At 43.2% G+C, this 22,717-nt stretch overlaps 1 long non-coding RNA gene across 1 annotated transcript; it reads right to left on the bottom strand.

The window, feature by feature from the left end:
* Positions 1–15,924: 15,924 nt before the first annotated feature.
* LOC141020988 (uncharacterized) lies at positions 15,925–18,000 on the bottom strand. The gene is made up of 3 exons (XR_012180983.1): positions 16,524–18,000; positions 16,245–16,327; positions 15,925–16,136 (listed from the first exon to the last, which is right to left on the bottom strand). It is a non-coding gene; the product is annotated as an uncharacterized lncRNA (long non-coding RNA).
* Between the last annotated feature and the right edge of the window lie 4,717 nt (positions 18,001–22,717).

Here is a 22,717-nt window from a genome sequence, read left to right on the forward strand (position 1 = left end):
GTGAATCTTCTCATTCTTTTGATGAGTCATTTGACTCCAACTACAAACTATTTAAAACTCAGAATGGTGAAGTATTTGCTAGATATGTTGGCACTAACTGCAGGAACGATTCCCCTATGAAGAAAATCTGGGTTCCCAAAAGGTGCATTGAAAGTCTTCAGGTGAATGTCCTCATGACACCACCTGTGAAGAAAAGGAACCCCAGATCAAATTCTTCATATGGATCCAAGTCCTCATACGGACCAAATTCCTCACATGGATCATATTCCTCAAAAGGATCAAAGTCCTCATATGAACATCATCGTGCTAACAACTCTGTTTCGCAGGGAAGAGCCAAGGGCTATGAATATGAGCATTATTCTTCTAATAATTATGTTCATAAGTCCTCGAAGAATTTCTCTGCTTATTCATATGCTTACCCTAACTTCTCTTATATGAAACAAAATGGATTGGCTTCTATGCCACCTTTTTCATACGGAGCTCGCAGAGTGATGAACTCTTTGCCACCCCTTCAGATGTGGGTGGTGAAGAAAAAGAACTAATCTCTTCTGTAGGGTCAGGTCTCCAGACGTGCTTGAACGTTTGAAGAATTTGCTAGAGACCTGAAGAGTGCCTGAAAGGACGCAGGCTAATCATGAAGAAATGAACTCTCATTTCTCACGTCCTCATACTGTTTTAACTGTTGCATTGCTTGATGAAATTGGTCTGATGAATTGTGATGCCATATTCTTCACTGATGAAGTATATGAAGTTCGTAAGCTGCACTAATTCATCTGCAGGATGATCAACCCAAAGCCACTGAGTGGGTCCTCGATAGTGGATGTACAAATCACATGACTGGTGACAAGAATCTATTGATTGATGCTCCCTTATCACCATCGCATCTGAAGCATATCATCTTCGCTGACAAAGGCAAAAGTCAGGTATTGGGTCTAGGTAAGGTTGCAATCACAAAGGATCGACACATGGACAAAGTCATGCTTGTCGAGTCCTTAGGATACAACCTCATGTCTGTCTCAATGCTTTGTGATCTTGATATGGTAGTTGTATTTGGCAAGTATCGTTGTGTTGTGGTTATGGAAGCTGACAATTCCAAAGTCTTCGAAGGCTTTAGGAGAGGAGACTTGTATATTATTGATTTCTCTACAGGACCGCAACCAGCCGTGTGCCTACTTGCAAAAGCTTCAGAAGGGTGGCTATGGCATTGACGACTTGGTCATGTAGGCATGAGGAATTTGCACACGCTTTCGAAGAAGAAGCATGTCATTGGCATTGAGAATGTCAAATTCCTCAAGGATCACTTGTGTGGAGCTTGTGAAGCTGGAAAAATGACCAAGGCTAAGCATCCAGCGAAGACTATCATGACCACTACTCGACCATTCGAATTGCTTCACATGGTCCTCTTTGATCCTAACCATTACTCAGCTGTCACAAATGACGCATCTCTCTATGGCCTTGTTATTGTTGATGATTACTCTCGTTACACATGGTACACATTGTTACTTACAAACATGAAGTGCAGGAAGTCTTCAAACGATTTTCCTCGAGGGCTTCAACCAACTTTGGTGTGAAGATCAAGCACATCAGAAGTGACAATGGAACCGAGTTCAAGAATTCTGGTCTTGATGACTATCTTGATGAACTTGGTATTACTCATGAGTTATCTGCTCCTTATACTCCTCAGCAGAATGGCGTCGTGGAGCGCAAGAACATAACTCTTGTTGAGATGGCTCGCACTATGCTTGATGAGTACAAGACGCCTCGTCACTTCTGGATTGACGCAATTTATACTTCGTGCCACATCATCAACAGGGTATATCTTCACAAATTCTTCAAGAAGACTGCCTATGAACTCCTCACTGACAAGAAACCCAATATGAGTTATTTCAAAGTCTTCGGTGCAAAATGTTGGATTAGAGATCCTCATCACAATGCTAAATTTGCACCGAAAGCACATGAAGGTTTTATGCTTGGTTACGGAAAGGACTCGCACACCTACAGAGTCTTCAACACCGTTCTTCACAAGGTTGTTGAAATTGTAGATGTGCGGTTTGCTGAAACTAATGGCTCGCAAAGAGAGAACCTACCCTCTGTGATAGATGAACCAGCACCTGAGGAAACTATCAAGTTCAAGGCTACTGAGGATGTCATTCCTACCGAAGAATCTGCTGAAGAATTCATTCCAGAACGTGAAGAACGTCGAGCTAATGCACCTGAAGAAATTGCTGAAGAAAATGGTGCTGAAGAAAATGCTGATCAAATTTCTCGACGACAACCTACTCATCCTCGCGTTGCAAAAGAAGTGCAAGTTGAGAAGATCATCGATGACATTGAAGCACCAGGTCCTCTCACACGCTCAAAAGCTTCACATTTATCTAAATTTTGTGGGCACTATGCTTTTGTCTCTATCACAGATCCCACTAAGGTAGATGAAGCATTTCTGGAGCCTGAGTGCATTCAGGCCATGCAAGAAGAATTACATCAGTTCGAGCTCAACAACTTTTGGGAACTGGTCAATCGTCCAGATCCTCGCAAACACAATATCATTGGCACAAAGTGGATCTACCGCAACAAGCAAGATGAAAATGGCCTTGTGGTTTTGAAGATCCTAAGCATCCTGACAAAGTCTTCAGACTCAATAAGGCCCTCTATGGCCTCAAGCAGGCCCCTCGGGCGTGGTATGATACTTTGAAGGAATTCCTCATGAAGAAAGGTTTCAAACCCGGTTCACTCGACCCTACTCTTTTCACTAAATCATATGATGATGAATTGTTTGTATGCCAAATATATGTTGATGATATCATCTTTGGCTGTACTGACCAACGTTATAGTGATGAATTTGCCTATATGATGAGTGAAGAATATCAAATGTCTATGATGGGAGAGTTGAAATTCTTCTTAGGTCTTCAAATTCGTCAACAGCGTAATGGCATATTCATATCTCAGGAGAAATACCTCAAGGATGTACTGAGGAAATTCGACATGCAAGATTGCAAAGGCGTCAAAATTCCAATGCCCACAAATGGCCATCTGTGCACTGATGAAAATGGTATTGACTTCGATCAAAAGGTATACCGCTCCATGATTGGTTCTTTATTGTACTTATGTGCATCTAGGCCAGATATTATGCTTAGTGTTTGCATGTGTGCCCGATTTCAAGCTACACCGAAGGAATCACACCATAAGGCTGTGAAAGATATTCTTCGATATCTAGCTCACACACCAACACTGGGATTGTGGTACCCCAAGGGCTCGGCTTTTGATCTCATTGGATATTCTGACTCTGACTATGCTGGTGATCGTGTGGATCGCAAGTCAACATCTGGTACATGTCATTTCCTCGGACGATCTTTGGTCTGTTGGTCCTCGAAGAAGCAGAACTGCGTATCACTGTCTACTGCTGAAGCAGAGTACATTGCTGCTGGTTCTTGCTGTGCTCAATTGCTATGGATGAAGCAAACTCTCAAGGACTATGGCGTCAACGTGAAGAATGTGCCTCTCTTCTGTGACAATGAGAGTGCCATCAAGATTGCTCACAACCCAGTTCAGCACTCGAAGACAAAGCACATTCAAATTCGTCATCATTTTCTTCGTGATCATGTGTTGAAGGGCGACATTTCTATTGAGCATGTGAAGACTGAAGAACAGCTAGCCGATATCTTCACAAAGCCCTTGGATGATAGGAGATTTAGCAAGTTGCGGTGTGAGCTAAATATCTTAGAATCTTTGAATGTTCTTTGAAAAGGACACTCATCCTAACACTTACGCAAAATTGATGACTTAGATGTGCAACACATGAAGAAATGTTTTTCTTCAATCAATGAAGAATAACACTCTAAGTGTGAAGAAATTAATGAAGAATTTGATTCTCAGAACCCTACGACAATTGTACGCGGTGTCTGAAATCATCATTCTTATACGGTGGGTCACGCCACCACAAAAAGTTGAAAATCTTCAATTTGAGTTTTTCCTCAGTTTTGAAATTCCTCAGTTGTTCATATTCTTCAACTTTGCAAAATCTTCACTGTTTCCGTCGTTTTTCTTCATTGGCTATATATATATATGAGTTTATGTCCTCCACAACATTCACTTGTGGCTAATTCTTCAAGTTGGTTTTTCTGCTAAGTGAATGTGATCGGACCCTTCCCCCTCTATGCTATACACCCAATCTATTCACAAATTCTTCATGTGTGTTCCATTTGAAACTCGTTCAAAATCTTCACTGTGTCCTTGTCAGCTGAAGAATTTGCGAACGGAACTTTTAACTTATCTTATCCAAATTTTCGGCTTTGCCGCTCAAACCGTTCCGCTTCCCACGATATACTTATCTATTCACCCACGATCTAACACGATCTCCACTTCTCAGTACGTGGGTGACACATGTCATGCGAATGAGAAGGGTCAGGGGCACGTTTGTCCAATTTCTTCGGGCGGACCGTTTTTCACCGTGGCTATAAATACCCCCTCTCCCCTTCCTCACTTCTTTTACTCCGCTCGACCTCTCTCCAGCTCGAGCTTCTCAAACCCTAGCGCCGCCGCTATTTCATCGTCGCTGGTGAGGAAGAGCTTCACTGCCTCAACCTCGTCGCCGCCGTACTCGCGCCGGCCGCGGAAATCTTCACTCCGCCGCCGCCGTAGCCGTCTTCCTCCGCCGAGTTAGGGCGTGGAAGATCTGCACAGACGAACTTCACTTCTCCACCTCATAGTTCGTCGTGTTCTTCATTCAGGGTAATTAAAAGTTACTTTTACTGCCCTCTTTGATTCAAATGACTTCTACAAAATCTTCAAAGGTGTTTATTCCTCAAAATTTTCACACACTGAACACCTCACTTGTCATCTGTTCTTGATTTGTTTCTCTAAGCACCATTTTTCTTCAAGATTCCTCAATTGTGTGGATCTTCGATCTATACAACTCTGGAACCTAAGACAAAGAATGCTTAGTGAAATTCTTCAAGACTCATCTGGTCAAATTCCTCAAACTTGTTCTTTTTGAAAAACCTTCTGAGAACGCATATAACCTCTCCAAATTCCTCGCAACTATACTCTGTTCACAGGTACTCATGTCCGCTGCTGAATCACTAGGTTCTCATCAACTTAACTCATTTGCAGCGTTCCTCGAAGAAAAGTTGCATACTTCTTCAGAGAGTTCAATTGTTCAAATTCCTCAACTGAAGAAAATGGCTGATGGAAAGAAGCCACAGAAAGGAGGAAAGAAGCCTGAGGCCAATACTGCCTTTGAAATCCCTGAGGACATTTTTGCTGGGTACTGCACACCCCCTGAGGAAGATAAGAATCAGCGCAAGGTGCGCATTCAGAGGATAGAAAGGAGATGTGCAAAAGAGTGGAGGGAGTACAGGTATGTGACTCCAAAATACATGAAGAAATTCGCTGTTACTCCTCCATGCTCAAGACCTCCATTGGCACCTGGCCAAGAGGCAGATCCCACTAGCATCAAGCGCGGTGAGGATTTTCCTGAAGAATGGGCCAAGCGCCAGGCCAAGTTGGCCAAACAGGCAAAAGATGCAGTGAAGAAATTCAACGAAGACTCCACTGCTGCTGCTGCTGCTGCTGAGGCCTCTGTAAGGCCGAAGAAATCCATGGCAAAGAAGCCTGCGCACAAGCCAAGTGCCTCTTCTTCAATGCCCTCACGACCAATTTCCTCAGCTAAGCCCTACGGCCAATTCCTCAAGCCGCTCCTGCTCCGACAAAATCCTCAGCACCTGTGCATCTCGCCACGTGCCAAAGGACTACATGCATCTCTATTGCCTCAGGAGCTTCGGCTAGTTCCTCAGCTGCACCAAATTCTTCAACAGGACCCTCTCTGCTGAAGACAAAGACCACTGCTGGACGAGGCTCTCGCCCAAGTCCTTAGAAGAAGCAGGTCGCCTTCCAAGTACCGTCTGAAGAAGACGAAGCTGATGATGAAGAACTTGCTGAGATCATCAGAGACAGGCAAGTCAGGGCCGCTAGAGCCAAGGGCACAAATGTGCCACTGCTTTTGGATCCAAAGTTGATCCTCGACTATATTGATCTCTGGCACAAGGACCCAAACACTCCTATGCCTGATTTCAAGTTGACACCTGGCCAAAGTCACATGCTGACCCATTTCATCAGTGAAGAAAAATGGAAATATGAGAAGGCCTGACAGCTCAAGAAAGCACAGTACAGGAAGGAGAAGTTCCTGAAGAACAATGTTGTCTCTATGACAACTGATGAACTTGTAAAGATCTAGTCTGAAATCAAAGTCCTCAGCGATGATTTCAACGCTTACTATGCTGATTGGAAAGGAGCCAAGGTCAGGTTCGTCAATCTGACGAAGACACTCACTTCAAGTGCCGCTGCCCCTGTGCATATTGAAGTCACTCAGGCTGATGCATCTGCTCAGCAAACTGAAGAACATGCCAGCACCGCTGATTACAATCAGGCTGCTGAAGATAATGTGAGTTCCAGGGCTGATGACTGCATTCCAGCCGCTGAAGAAATTGCCAGGGCACCCACTAGTGGTGCGCCTGAAGAAAATGAAGAGGTCAGGGCAACTGCATCAGTTGTGCCTGAAGAAACTAAACCAAATTCCTCTGCTCCTCCTGCGCCTACTCCAACTCCAATCCTTCCATCTGCATCAGATGTGAAGAAGACCAAGGCTGCAGAGCGTGCAGCAGTGAAGAAAAGGAAAGCATCAGCTTCTTCAGATTCTTCAGCTCCGAAGAAAATGAAGTCTATGACCAGCTCTTTTGCAAACCCGATTGATGCTGTTGCGATCACAACCATGCCATCAAAGGACCTTGTTTCTTTTGATGAAGAATATGTGATCCCTAGCGGATCTGATGAAGAAACTCCTTCTGCTACTACGTTAGAGAAGATGGATGAAGAAATTGAAGTGGATGAAATCCCTTCAACCTCAGTTGTTTCCTCGCCTATGCCTCAGTTTACTGCTGAAGAGGCCGGCGTTGAAAAAAATGAAGATGAAGATGTGGACATTGGCTGTACCACACCGGTGATGAATGATGACTTTTGGGAAAGTCAGCACCCCAATTCTCCACTCTTCACTCCACTGCAGCAAATTCCTCAGTCCCCAGTCACTACAGTTCAAATGGGATCTGATGAAGCTCATGAAGACATTCCAGCCGCTAGTGCTGAAGAAAATGAAAATGAAGAGTTCAAGAACCAGGCTGCCACTGAAGAGGAACCAGAAATTCCTCAACCTGAAGAACCTGAGATTGCGATTCCTGAGGTTGTGATGCAACTCACTGACACTCCTCTGCCCAAGCCAAAGGATCAATTCTCCAGGAAGCAAAATTTCAAGACCGATGCCTTCTTTGGCGAGCATGTATTCTTCACTGATTACAACCCTTATGACTCTGCTCGCATAAGGAAGAGGCATTTCTGGACTGCCAGCCAGGCAAATTTCTATTCCTCAGTGTTGTTCAACAAAGACAAAGTCTTCGATCATGAGCACATTCCTCACGTGGATATGGAATCTCTGCCGTGCTTCGAGCCAGTCCTCAGTGTTCTTCACGATGCTGGATTGTTAAATTTCTGCACTGACATCTGTGATTGGAATGAAGAACTTATTCTTCAATTTTATGCGACGCTGCACATCACCGGAAATTCTGAAGATGCAAATTCATGGGTGCTGGACTGGATGTCTGAAAACACTCACTACAAGGCACCAGCTACTGAATTGCTTCGTGCCTTACCTCTCAGTCCGTCCCTTGACAGTGCTTGTTGCGTCTACAATAAACCTGAGCTTACCGATCACTACATGCAAGTGCTGATGAAGCCTTTGAAGCCAGGGTAGGCCCCACGAACCAAATTCCTCGTGAAGGAATTGCTGTATGTGCCTCGGACTGTCTATCGCATTCTGACGAAGACATTGAGTCCTATCAAGGGCCACGACTCAAATGAAGAAGAAGTCGTTGGCATCATGAAGAATCTGCTTTTCAATATCATTCATGGCATTCCCATAAACTTCCATGATTTCTTCATGACGACTCTGGCCAATGTCGCTATGTCACCATTTGAGCTGAAGCCTTATGCACCTTGGTATATGAGATTCATCAGGACAAGGTCTTCACTCAACTATAAAGCTGATACACTGAACCATTGCAGCTACTTGCCCCCAATTGAAGTCCTCAAACGGACATTTTCCTCAGCTGATGAAAAGGGTAAGGCTACTGTTGTAATTGATGAAGGCATTCGTTCATTGGATGGACAATTTCACAAGGCTGCATCCTACTCCACCAATGATGACTCTACCACCCATGACTCTGCCGCCAACGCACCCAAGCAAAATCCTCAAGGCACAGCACCTAGGGTGATGACTGACCGTGAGCTTCTCCTCAGTCTTCATCAGAAGGATGATCGCAATCATAAATGGGTCAAGCGTCAGTTTGGTTCAATTCTTCACAACATGACTGCTACCCATAATGCAGTGAAGAAAAACCACTACTACCTTCATGAAACCCTCAACCGCACCTGGGTTGTTCTGTCTCAAGTCTATAGTGAAGAAGATTTGAAGAAAATGGGTCTCAAGGAAGATCTTGACTGGGATGCACCTCCTCCGAAGAAGTACAAGAAGGTCAAGGTTCCTTCCTTGGTGGCCAGCTCCTATTCTTCATCACGTGACACTGATGAACATGAAGACTTGGACGACACTGCGGCATGCCCTACATCAACAAACGACCCCAACAACGCTGACGCTCCTTCATCACCTTGATATTCTTCAGGGGCGTTAGTCCTCATTTTTCGACCCTTTTGGTCATTCGATGACAAAGGGGGAGAAATTTGAGTTAGTCTTCAAGCGGGTCTATCTTATGGGCGTTTTTTTCTAAAGTTACAACTCTCGTTCTTCTGATGACTTTGTTGGATTGAGTTGTAAACTTAAACTCTATGGTGGCCTGATACTTTTGTTGTTTCTTCTGCATGCTTATTCCTCGTTAATATTATTGCACGCATGCTAAATTACATCAGTCACCATATTTCATCATGCATTTCAAATTCTTCATATATTATGTCAAATGCATGTATGAATTACAAGATATAGGGGGAGATCTCCATGATTCAATTCTTCAAGTGTGCATTGCTTCAAAAGCAAATTCCTCACTATGCACATCTTCAGGGGGAGTTCTTCTATATCTTGCAATCAAATTCCTCAATATCAGTATTTACACTTCATATGTTTATCCCCGTTGAAAACTTAACCTATATTGTCATCAATCACCAAAAAGGGGGAGATTGTAAGTGCATCTAGTGCCCCTTAGTGATTTTGGTGTATTGAAGACTTATAGGTTAAGGGACTAATGCGTTTATGAGTGTACACAGGTCTATAAGTCTATGAGGAGTTTGATATTTATAGAGAAAGTCGACCCCTAAAAATGAAGTTCTTCGACTGAAGACTTTGGATTTCTGAAGACTTTCTGAAGACTTTGAAAGTGAAGAAATTGGTGTGACCTTGAAGACTTGGTATTCATTTGAGGAACCTGAAGCGTGAAGACTTTTGTTTTCGTAGTTTCATTTTCTCTTTCTTGAGTCATAGGAAACACTGCACTGTTAAAGGGGGTCGAGGAAATACTAAGGAAAAAATTCCATGTGATGCTCAACTCAAAATCCTACACCTACCAATCCCTTCGAGTGAAGCCATTGGAAATCTCATACAGTCCAGTCATATTCTTCAGTGACAGAGATGAAGTTCTTCTGGTCTCTGAGAAATTTGTTCTGACTGAGGAGTTAGGAATTCGCCAGTGCGGATTGCCTACACAGTGAGGAACATGATAGCCCTGAGGAATTTGATACTCAAATCTCCGACCGTTGCTGTGCTATGCGCCAGCTGCCCCAAAATATCTACCCACCTAACGGTCATACCATTGAAGGGCATTTATGTCTTATCATGTCGGGCTGCTCCCTAGGCTATAAATAGCCGCCCCCTACAACCACTAGCTGGTTGGCTGCTCCGAGAGAAACTGACACTTGTCATTTGAGAGCATCCCATCCTCCGAGGACTTTGAGCTAAAATCATCCAGTGAGGAAAACCCAAACCCAAACACCTACAAACCCAAAGTGATTGAGCATCACTGAAGAGATTGATCCTGCGTGGATCCGATGCTTGTTACCTTTGAAGACCGTGCTTCTTCCAGACGGTTAGGCGTCATGGTCTAGAGCATCCAAGAGGAAATTGTGGATCGCCGAGTGATCGAGTTTGTGAAGGTTTGGAAGTCACCTGAAGACTTACCACGAGTGATTGGACGAGGTCTGTGTGACCTTAGTTCAAGGAGAATACGGTGAGGACTGTGTGTCCGGGACTGGGTGTCCTCAGGTTTAAATACCTAGCCACTCCAACCAGATGTACTACTGAGACAGCAGTTGGAACTGGTCTGCAAATCATTGTCTTCACCAAGCTAACTGGTTCTATTTCCTCAACTCTTTCATTTCCTCATTACTGTGTTGTATGCTTGTTCATATACGTGTTTGAAGACTTTGACTGAAGATTTTCTCAATTTCCTCAGTTCAATTTCCTCAGTCTGTTTGTCTTCATCCTGTGTTATCCTGTGTTTACGCTTTCTGTACTCTGTGCTTGTTTTCATTTCATCATGATGACTATGCTTGTGATCTGCTATGCATACTTTTGAGTACTTATTCTGCTGCAAGTACTTCTTCGCTAAGGAATTTCCTCACCCACAAATTCCTCAGTGAAGAATTCATAAAAATCGCCTATTCACCCCCCTCTAGTCGATATAACGCACTTTCATCCAGTCACAAAATGATTTGCTTAATGAGATGAACAATAAGATGAATGATCTTGTTGTTAGAGTTATGACTAGGGGTGGTAAAATGACTCATAAACCCTTTTATCCTGAAGGCCATCCTAAAAGAATTGAGGAAGATTCTCAAAGAATTAATACTGATGCACCTAGTCCATCTAAAAAGAGAAAGAAAGATGATAGGACCTTGCATGCCTCTAGTGAACCTACTGTAGACACACCTGAGAATCCAAATGACATTTCTATTTCTGATGCTGAAACACAATCCGATGATGGACATGAACCTAGTAGCAATGATAATGATGATGTTCACGTTGATGCTCAACCTAATAATGATAATGATGTGGACATAGAACCTGCTAGTGATCTTGATAACCCACAACCTAAGAATAAAAGATATGATAAGAGAGACTTCATTGCTAGGAAACATGGTAAAGAAGGAGAACCATGGGTTCAAAAACCCATGCCATTTCCTCCTGAAACTTCAAAGAATAAGGATGAAGAAGAATTTGAGCGCTTTGTTGACATGCTTAGACCTGTATTTTTGCGCCTTCGTTTGACAGACATTCTAAAAATGTCTCCTTATGCTAAGTACATGAAAGATATTGTTACAAACAAAAGAAAGATACCGGAAGCTGAAATTTCCACCATGCTTGCAAATTATTCATTTAAGGGTGGAATACCAAAGAAACTAGGAGACCCAGGAATACCAACTATACCATGCCCCATTAAAAGAAACTATGTTAAAACTGCTTTATGTGATCTAGGAACCAGAGTTAGTGTTATGTATTTCTCTTTGTATCGAAGACTTGATTTGAATAAGTTGACAACAACTGAAATCTCTTTGCAAATGGCTCGTAAATCAACTGCTATACCCATCGATATTTGTAAGGATGTGCCTTTCGTAGTTGCAAATGTTACTATCTTAACGGACTTTGTTATCCTTGATATACCTGAGGACGACAGTATGTCGATCATCCTTGGTAGACCCTTTTTTAATACTGCAGGGGCTGGTATTGACTGCAACAAAGGCAATGCACTTTTCATGTCTATGGTAATGAGCATACGGTACACTTCCCGAAGAAACAACCTCAAGTGAAAGTTTAACAATTACAATTGGAGGTTTTGAATTACCTATTCCTAAGTCAAAAAGAAATATGATATTCTTATTGTTGGGGACATGCATATCCCCGTTGAGGTAACCTAGTGTTATACGAAGATTCTCCGGTCTCATGTCATTCGGAAGAAGTTTGTTAATAAGACTTGATCAACCTTATTAATGGATTCCTTTTGACGGGCATCTGGTCGATGAATTTAGTAAACACAACTGTCTGTACCCACTTTTTACTTTCTGCTATTTAGAATTAATAAAGCAGAAATGCCATGATTATGCTATTTTCTGAATTATCCATGCAATCAAAAATGACCAGAAAATAAAAGTTTCCAGAATGCCCTGAAAATTTAATATGATTTTTTCTGCAAAATATAAAAAATAGTGGCACTAAACACACCCTAGGGGGTGCACCTATGAGCCACAAGCTCACAAGGCGCGCCCACTCCCCTGGGCGCGCCTAGCAAGCTTGTGGGTCCCACGTAGCCCCCTCACTTATTGCTGCCACCCAGGCTCATCCTCTTCCTCCAGAAAAAAATCAAAATTGCTCCATAGCCCGTGTTCTTGCTCTTGTTGTTGTGATTTTCGATCTCCTTGCTCGTAGCTCCGTTCCCAAAACTGTTTTGGGTGATTGCTCATCGGTATGTGACTCCTCCGTTGGTCCAATTAGTTTTTGTTTTAGTGGTTTATTATTTGCACATTTAGCTATTTTTGGTGACCATGTTCTTGATCTTGCATGTCAAATTTATATGGTTCAAACTAGTTATATGGCCTCTAGACACTTGTGGGAGTAGTTGCTATCTATTTTCTTGAGTTTGTTTCACTTTTATTTTGAGTTCCTAAAAATTTCAGAAATTTTCAAAAAAAGGGAAAACCATGAGAAGGTGGTTAAGGGGCTCATCAAGCCGGGAATCGGAGGAAACTCCTGAGAGGAAGCCCAAGTACCATCTCTCGCGTGCAGCGGCAGTTCGACAGTGTGAGTGGTCGATGACCCATTTTTTAAGGAAGCGCGAATTTATGAAGATTTCTACTATTTGGCGAACAATGCCGACATCATTCCCTTCCTCGAAGATAAGTGTGATGAGTATCTCCTACTCACTAATACCTTCATGCAAAGCTTTCACTTTCATCCTAGGAAGGAACCACCCATGGTAGAATTTAACCTCTATGATGTGCCTAAGGAATTGACACTATGATTTTTGCAATGTTTGTAAAATACCTTATGAGGGCAGTCATAGTGATCCACGTCCTAGAGACATGGAGGATTTCATCTTTGAAACTACTGTGGGAGAGACAAGGGTAGTGTCAGAAGCGAGAGTGGCTAGTTTACATTTTCCCGTTTTATGTTACTATGCATTATTTGCCGGGAGATGTTTGACTGGTCGGTGGGAGAGTGAATCGCTCAGTGCGTGATACGTCTCCGTCGTATCTATAATTTTTTATTATTCCATGCCAATATTCTACAACTTTTACATACTTTTGGCAACTTTTTATACTATTTTTGGGACTAACATATTGATCCAGTGCCCAGTGCCAGTTCCTGTTTGTTGCATGTTTTTTGTTTCACAGAAAATCCATATCAAACGGAGTCCAAACGGGATAAAAACTGACGGAGATTTTTTTTGGAATATATGTGATCTTTGGGAAGAAGAATCAACGCGATATGATGCCCGAGGGGGGCACGAGGCAGGGGGCGCGCCCCAGGGGGTCAGGCGCGCCCTGGACCCTCGTGGCCACCCCATAATGCGGTTGGAGCCCTTCTTTCGCCGCAGGAAAGCTAATATACGGATAGAGATTGTGTCCAAAATTCAGCCCAATCGGAGTTACGGATCTCCGGTTATAAAAAAACGGTGAAAGGGCAGAATCTAGACCGCGGAAATAGAGAGAGACAGAGAGACAGATCCAATCTCGGAGGGGCTCTCGCCCCTCCCACGCCATGGAGACCATGGACCAGAGGGGAAACCCTTCTCCCATCTAGGGATAAGGTCAAGGAAGAAGAAGAAGGAGGGGGGACTCTCTCCCCCTCTCTTCCGGTGGCTCGGGAACACCGCCAGGGCCATCATCATCACCGCAATCTACACCAACAACTTCATCGCCCTCATCACCAACTCTTCCCCCCTCTATGCAGCGGTGTATGTGGCACCCCAGCTCAGAGAAAACCGGAACGCCCCGTATTCCAGCCCAGAGATCGAGGTGAAGTCTTCTGGAATACGACACTGCTTAGTATAGAACAAATCAGCTCTGTATTACAACACGAATATGAATACAAGGGTTCCGATATTACAATGAATAACATCGGCACGGCGACACTACGCCAACCACGGTTGCTCTATAAAAGCAGCATAACAACTCGAAGCAGCGGAACAACTACTGGCAGCGGAACAACGAACGACAATGATGGACTCCAATCCGCAGGGACTCTGGCTGGAACGTTTATCCTAGCTCGCGAACACGGGAACAACACCAAACAAGCAAGCAATCCAGGCACGACCTGCAAACTAGCATGACACGCCAGGTCAGTACATTGAATGTACTTGCAAGCTCACAATAACCAGAAGCATTTAAGACAAACAACAGCATGGCAATTACAGGTTAAGCAGGAATTATCATGAGATCATCAGAAAAACACATGGCATGAACAACATGAACATAATACTGCTAGAACAATATGATCATGGCATGAACACATGAACATAATACTGCCAGAACAATAGGAGCATGACATGAACATATAAATCTGACGATACCAGCATGCAACATGATGACACTACATGCACCATTTATTCTGCTCGGGTTACCTCGTAGCCATCACATGCATCACTTACCAACCTCGGACATTACACGATCATCTCAGGATCAAATCAAGCTTGGTATAAAAAATACCATAGTAATCATCAAATGACCACAAGGAGCTTGATCTTTACCCACGATTCTCGCACAACATCACGAATATCCAACAACTCGGTATCCTCGATACCATGGTGATCATTCCGGCGATCACAACCATGACCAACACTTGGTCTCAAACAGTGATCTTTCCGGCGATCACAACCAACTTATCTAATCATCGAACCGGGGTTGTTATTAAGCACATTATTATTATTATTACTGCCGACTCATAGTGTGACCAACTACGAACTGGGCCCTTATCCGCGGGCGCGGCTATCGATAGATTTAGTTTACACTCTGCAGAGGTTAGTACATTGTACCCACACTACGGAACACATGGCCTCGCACTCCCATTCGGGTGGACCAACGGCGTTTCGACAAAACCGATCTATTGCCATGCCACTCTCCCGGCCACTCCGACTCACTCCTCACTGGGCTAGTCCTGGGTGGCCCCGTGTCTACCAAAGACACAACGACCACCGTTGTGGCCAAACATAAACGATCCCAAATGGGGACCCGGATCCATAACAACAACAACAACGGGCACACAAGGTTATGTCTGCTTACCGGGCCAGGGTACCGCACGCCCATAACCTTCCCTCGTTGGAGGCACCGGCGAGAGGCCCGACAATAGACCCAGTTAGGACCTTCCCATAAAGGTAAGCGTGGTTGCACTGGTTAGTTCGATATGGTGGCACCATGACTCAGCCAACAGTTGTTCAAGTTCAATTTAATCCGGTTAAACTTGAATGCAATATGCTGAGCCATGATAAAATACATGATGCAATTACAATGCATGAGCATGATATCAACATAATCATGAGAGAACCACATAACTATCCACCATATCAACAATGAATCATATCCAACTAAGCATGGCATACTGACTAGCATGAACATCATAAGTACATACTTCTCCGAAACATAGCATGACCACTAGCATCAACGATAACAATCATGCAAGAACATATCAACAATGCCATCATGCAAGCATTTAACCAACTGGATGCAAAGGAACATGCATAACCACGATACTCGGGACAGATGGCAGTCATGCACCGAAGACCATCACCAACATCAACATGTACTACTAGCAAGCATAAGCATATGAAAGGAATACTATCAACTAGCAGGGCATGATAACCAGGTGCATAACAACATAGCAAGAAAGTAAGCACTAGCCAAGAATCATTACCGAAACAACGATAACCATATTTTAAACAAGCAAACATTTAATAAATATTCAAATTGAAAACCATGGCTACTGCATGACTATCATGCAAGTTGGTATTGTGGCTTGCCTGGGGTGACGGAGACTCCAGGAAAAAGTGCGGTGAAGCAGCGGAACGAAACGTCGGACGGTGCTTTCTCGAAGGGGGCTGATTAGAGGCAAGGGAAAAATGGTCATTTTCACTGTGAGAACACCTAGTGAAAATGTTACCAAAAGATAGAGCTCGACGATACGAAGAAGTGAGCGCTGGTTTCACCTCAATCGGAGTTACGGTTGCGGAGTTATGAGGTGTAGAAGATCAGGGACCAATCTGTGAAAGTTTTCATCACCAATGGGTCCCTGAGTGGATAAGACAGAAATGCATATTAGAAAAAACGCTTTCTGAGCAGAGAAACGGCATTCCTGGTCGCAGTATAAGGAAATACGTTTTCCAGAGGGGAAAACGTATTTTGCAAAAGAAGGACAGAATACGCTTTCGAGCAAATGAAAGCGTAGTGGACGAAATACGCCTTCAGAGAATGGAAAGCGCACTCACCAGAAGGCGCATCCACTTATCCACATGGACCTGGGCCTTGGGCCACTTACAGGCGGGTCCCACGCGGTCAGGGGAGGGGCCGAGCGGTCGTCGTCTTCTTCCCCGCGTTGTGCCTCGCGTGAGGCAGAGGAAGGGAGCAGGGGAGATGGGCGCCGGGGGGCCGGCCACCTCCGGCCAGGGCGCGGCCACTGGAGGGTACGGGGCGGCGCGGCGCCTCCTCCTGGAGCAGCAGCAGCGCCGGGGAGAGGCAGGGGCGACGACGGCTCGCGGGGACAGGGACACAGGCGGCGGACTCCGGCGAAGGGCCCGGCCAACTCCGGCCACCCCCGGGCGAGCAGAGACCACCTACGGGTTCGTGGAGACGAGGCGGTCCCGTTCAGAGGTAGAATGAGCGCCGGGGAGGAGTGGAGAGGAGGGGAGGCCGCGGCGCCGGAGGAAGCTACAGAGAGCTCGGGCGGTGGAGGTGCTCGGCGAAGGCGCTCCGGCGAAGGGAAAGTGGGTGGGGCGAACCTCGGTGACGAGGGGAACGCGGTGGACAGCTCTGGAGGAGAGGGGAGGGCCTAGGTTTGCCGGAAACGAGAAGACCGGCGATGGCCGAGGGGAACTCCGGTGAAAAGAAGAGGGGGCCGAGGACTCCGGTGGACTAGAGAGGCGAGGGAGGAGCGAATGAGCTGCGGGAGGGGTCGAGGGTCCTATATATAGGCCCGGGGAAGGCTCTGGAGCTCACAAGCGAGCTTGAGCAGTGCTCTAATGGAGGTCAGTGGCTGGGCATCGCACGGGCATGGAGTTAGCGGCTCATTTATGGCGAACCACGACGAGGCACCGATGCAGGGCGATGCAGTCGAGCACGGGCGAGCTCCAGGACATGAATGGAGGCCGAGACGAGGAGGGAGGAGACGAGCACAGTGGCCGGACCGAGCCAGAGCTTGCACTGTGCGTGACGCCAGCGTGATCGCCATGGGCACTGGTGCAAACGGCGCGTTCTGGCCGGGATGACCATGTCCAGTAGATAGACCGTCGTGTCCTCAGTCAAATGAGGAAATAAATCGGTCCAGGGGCAAAGAAGAGATTTGCACTTAGCTCCAAAGTAAATCAGTAAGAAGGTGTTTGTAACTCTCTGTGGTTAAACCAGCTTGGTAACGTGGTAAAGAGTTTGTCTGATGATGATCACACCTTAAGGTGATGTATATCACCAAAAATCAGACTAAGAAGAGGAGTTTAGATGAGGGTTGCTGTAGAAAGTGCAAAATTGGCCAGAATTAGGGATTTGGATGATACACTCACATACTTGATTGTAATGAGCTGAAATTTGGCAGAGATGGGTTATATGATGGTATGAAGCTGCTGTAAAGATTTCATGCCATTTGGAAATACCAAAGTGGCACTTGCTTCACAAAGCTTCATTCTGGACAGAAACTTGGAAAAATTGCACAGGGCAATTGGATTAACTAATTGAGCTAAAACTTGGTGGAGAGAGTTTATATAGGTAGAAGCATGTCCTGGTAAACTTTCAGCTCAACTGAAGCAATATAAAATATAGTTGCTTCACAAACTGAAAATCTGACCAGAAACTAAGATTTGGGGCTGGGCTCACATCGATGAGTTATATGAGCTCATATTTTGTGGAGAGTCATGATTTGATCATATGAAGGACCTTGCAAAATTGCAACTCATTTGGATATGCCTAGCTTGTACTTCCTTCACAATCACTTCCCTCAGACAGGAACTTTGAAAAATTGCTCAGGAATATTTACTAGGAAAATTGAGTTGAATTTTGGCATGAGGCAATTATTTGGACATAAAAAGATGTCCAAGAAGTTTGGGTTGAATTGGGCAAAGTTAAATGGCACTTGCTTCACAATGTGCCATTTACGACAGAATAGGAAATGAATTTATTGAGCATGATGGAAAACATGGCCAATGATATATTTTGCCATATTTGAGGAAGATATTACCCAAACAATTTATGAGAATTATTTTAGAATTTTAGGAGTGACAGAAATATAGGTTGCTTCACAACCTAGGGTTCAAAGGGTTATTCCTTTATCAGAAAAGGAATATTCCCAACAAAAGAATATTGGGATTAGGTCAAGGATGGAAATGAAATGATCTTGGGATGATAATGAGGGTGACAAGCCACTAGAAACCCTAGGAAGACATGATCTTCCCAAGTTTCAGAACCACATAGCCACGGAAAAGCAAAACAAAACAGGAAATCCAAGAAAATCAAAGGAAAAAGAAAAGGGCTAAAATCCAGGCTGTTATAGTGTAACCCCTCTTTTACCCGCTGTAATCTCTACTTAAACATGGCTCAACGCTATATATTATTTCCCAATGATGTATGGCTATCCTATGATGTTTGAGTAGATTTGTTTTGTCTTATGGGTTAATTGATGACCGTGATTGGTTTGAGTTGCATGTTTTATTATTGGTGCTGTCCTATGATGCTCTCCGTGTCGCGCAAGCGTGAGGGATTCCCACTGTAGGGTGTTGCAATACGTTCATGATTCGCTTATAGTGGGTTGCGTGAGTGACAAAAGCATAAACCCGAGTAAGGGGGTTGTTGCGTATGGGATAAAGAGGACTTGATGCTTTAATGCTATGGTTGGGTTTTACCTTAATGATCTTTAGTAGTTGCGGATGCTTGCTAGAGTTCCAATCATAAGTGCATATGATCCAAGAAGAGAAAGTATGTTAGCTTATACCTCTCCCTCAAATAAAATTGCAATAATGATTACCGGTCTAGTTATCGATTGCCTAGGGACAAATAACTTTCTTGTGTCACAACAAGCTCTCTACTAAAACTAACTTAGTTGTGTCTTTATCTAAACAGCCCCTGGATTTTATTTAAGCACTCTTTATTATCTTGCAAACCTATCCTACAAGACCTACTAAGTACTTTTAGTTTCATACTTGTTCTAGGTAAAGCGAACGTTAAGCGTGCGTAGAGTTGTATTGGTGGTCGATAGAACTTGAGGGAATATTTGTTCTACCATTAGCTCCTCGTTGGGTTCGACACTCTTACTTATCGAAAGAGGCTACAATTGATCCCCTATACTTGTGGGTTATCAAGACCTTTTTCTGGCACCATTGTTGGGGAGTTATAGCGTGGGGTGAATATTCTCGTGTGTGCTTGTTTGCTTTATCATTAAGTAATTTTTATTTGCTATTCTAAGTTGTTCTCTATCTTTAGTTATGAATAGGGAACACGAAATACCAAAACAATTAGGTTTACTTGCTACTCATGGAGATGGGGAACCTCCTAAAACCCTCGATGCTCATTATGTGAAAGATATTATGTACTACTTTGGTAATCCTGAGAAAACCCCATTCAATTATGTTATGGGAGACACGTTGGATCAACGTGAATACTTTAGGGATTATCCCTTGACTCAAAAAGGGAAACTATTATGGGATCAAATTCATATGTTGCATTGGTATGCTCGGGAACTATGCTTGAGATATGATTATACTTGTTGCTCTAGGATGAAGGCTCCACACCTTCCCTTTTCATGCAAATTTAATGATGATAAAACCTTGGCTTCTTATGCTAATGGTATATATGATTACTATGATGTGGAACGAATAGAAGAATTTGTTGCTTTTAAGGGTGCATGTGAAATTGAATCTTTGTTTAAAGAGTTTGAAGATTTTGATGATTCAGTTTATAGACCTGAAAATTTAGCTATCCTTAAATATTGCTATGAGAATTATGAATTCAATTCCGATATTGATGATTTTATTGAGAGAGTCTCCACTGTCCAAGAAGAGACTAATATTTTGCAGGAGTCTATGGAAGAAGAAATTGATGAAACTGTGAGCTCGTTGGATCAAAAAGATGATGAGAAGAGCGAAGAACAAAAGGAGGAAGAACGGATTAGCTACCCGTGCCCACCTTCTAATGAGAGTAACCCTCCAACTCATACATTGTTTAATTTCCCTTCATGCTTACCGAAGGATGATTGCTACGACGACTGTTATGATCCCGTTGATTGTTTTGAAATATCCCTTTTTGATGATGCTTGCTATGCTTGTGGCCAAGATGCCAATATGAATTATGCTTATGGAGATGAACTTCCTATAGTTTCTTATGTTAAACATGAAATTGTTGCTATTGCACCCACGCATGATAGTCCTATTATCTTTTTGAATTCTCCAAACTACACTATATCGGAGAAGTTTGCCCTTATTAAGGATTATATTGATGGGTTACGTTTTACTACTACACATGATGATTTTGATGAATATAATATGCATGTGCTTGCTGCTCCTACTTGCAATTATTATGAGAGAGGAACTACATCTCCGCCTCTCCATATTTCCAACACGATAAAATTGCAAGAAACTGTTTATACTATGCATTGGCCTTTACTTTGTGTGCATGAATTGTTCTTTTATGACATGCCGATGCATAGGAAGAGAGTTAGACTTCGTTGTTGCATGATATATGTTACTTTGTGCTCACTACTAAATCACAAATCATTGTTAATTAAAATTGGCCTTGATATACCTTGGGATCCGGGTGGATCCATTACTTGAGCACTATATGCCTAGCTTAATGGCTTTAAAGAAAGCGCTGCCAGGGAGACAACCCGGAAGTTTTAGAGAGTCATTTATTTCTGTTGTGTGCTTTTATATATTCTAAAAACAAAAAAATAAAGAGGGGAACCTAAAACTTTTTCAAAAAAGGAAAGTGAAAGTGAGAAAGACGAGCATTGTTAAAGTGGGAGCTAGCCTTGAACTTTGTTCATGCTCACGGAAACTTTGTGAATCTTGATTACAGAAAAATTTCAACAAAAATAATTATCCCCTTGTACAATTCCATTGTATTATAAAAATAATGTGCCAAGGTTTGCCTGTAGGATGTTTACAATGCTTGTTGGTTTGTGCGGTGCAGGACATAAACTTTGGCTGTAGTGCGCGATTTTACATTTTTTACTGGAACGTCAAATGGTTCTGAAACTTTTTGCACTGTCTTTCTATAATTTTTTTTATATTTTCCTAATTATTTCAGAATTGTTGGAGTACCAGAGGTATGGTGAATGTTAAGATTACTACAGACTGTCCTGTTTAAGACAGATTCTGTTTTTGATGCATAGTTTGCTTGTTTTGATGAAACTATCGATTCCTATCAGTGGATTAAGCCATGGAAAAGTTATATTACAGTAGCTACAATGCAAAAACAAAATATGAATTGGTTTGCAACAGTACTTAGAGTAGTGATTTGCTTTATTATACTAACGGATCTTACCGAGCTTTCTGTTGAGTTTTGTGTGGATGAAGTGTTCGAAGATCGAGGAGGTCTCGATATGAGGAGAAGGAGGAGAGACAAGAGCTCAAGCTTGGGGATGCCCAAGGAACCCCAAGTAAATATTCAAGGAGACTGAAGCGTCTAAGCTTGGGGATGCCCCGGAAGGCATCCCATCTTTCTTCAACAAGTATCGGTATGTTTTCGGATTCGTTTCGTTCATGCGATATGTGCAAATCTTGGAGCGTCTTTTGCATTTAGTTTTCACTTTTCTTTTATGCACCATGCTGGTATGAGATAGTCCATGGTTGATTTATAGAATGCTCTTTGCACTTCACTTATATCTTTTGAGTATGGCTTTATAGAATGCTTCATGTGCTTCACTTATATCATTTGAAGTTTGGATTGCCTGTTTCTCTTCACATAGATAACCGCCATTTGTAGAATGCTCTTTTGCTTCACTTATATTTGTTAGAGCGTGGGCATATCTTTTGTAGAAAGAATTAAACTCTCTTGCTTCACTTATATCTATTTAGAGAGTTGACAGGAACTGGTCATTCACATGGTTGGTCATAAAATCCTACATAAAACTTGTAGATCACTGAATATGATATGTTTGATTCCTTGCAATAGTTTTGCGATATAAAGATGGTGATATTAGAGTCATGATAGTGGGTAGTTGTGAATTGTAGAAATACTTGTGTTGAGGTTTGTGATTCCCGTAGCATGCACGTATGATGAACTGTTATGTAACGAAGTCGGAGCATGAGGTATTTATTGATTGTCTTCCTTATGAGTGGCGGTCGGGGACGAGCGATGGTCTTTTCCTACCAATCTATCCTCCTAGGAGCATGTGCGTAGTACTTTGTTTCGATGACTAATAGATTTTTGCAATAAGTATGTTAGTTCTTTATGACTAATGTTGAGTCCATGGATTATACGCACT

This window comes from Aegilops tauschii, chromosome 3 (assembly GCF_002575655.3).
Source record: "Aegilops tauschii subsp. strangulata cultivar AL8/78 chromosome 3, Aet v6.0, whole genome shotgun sequence".
Lineage (NCBI taxonomy): Eukaryota > Viridiplantae > Streptophyta > Magnoliopsida > Poales > Poaceae > Aegilops > Aegilops tauschii.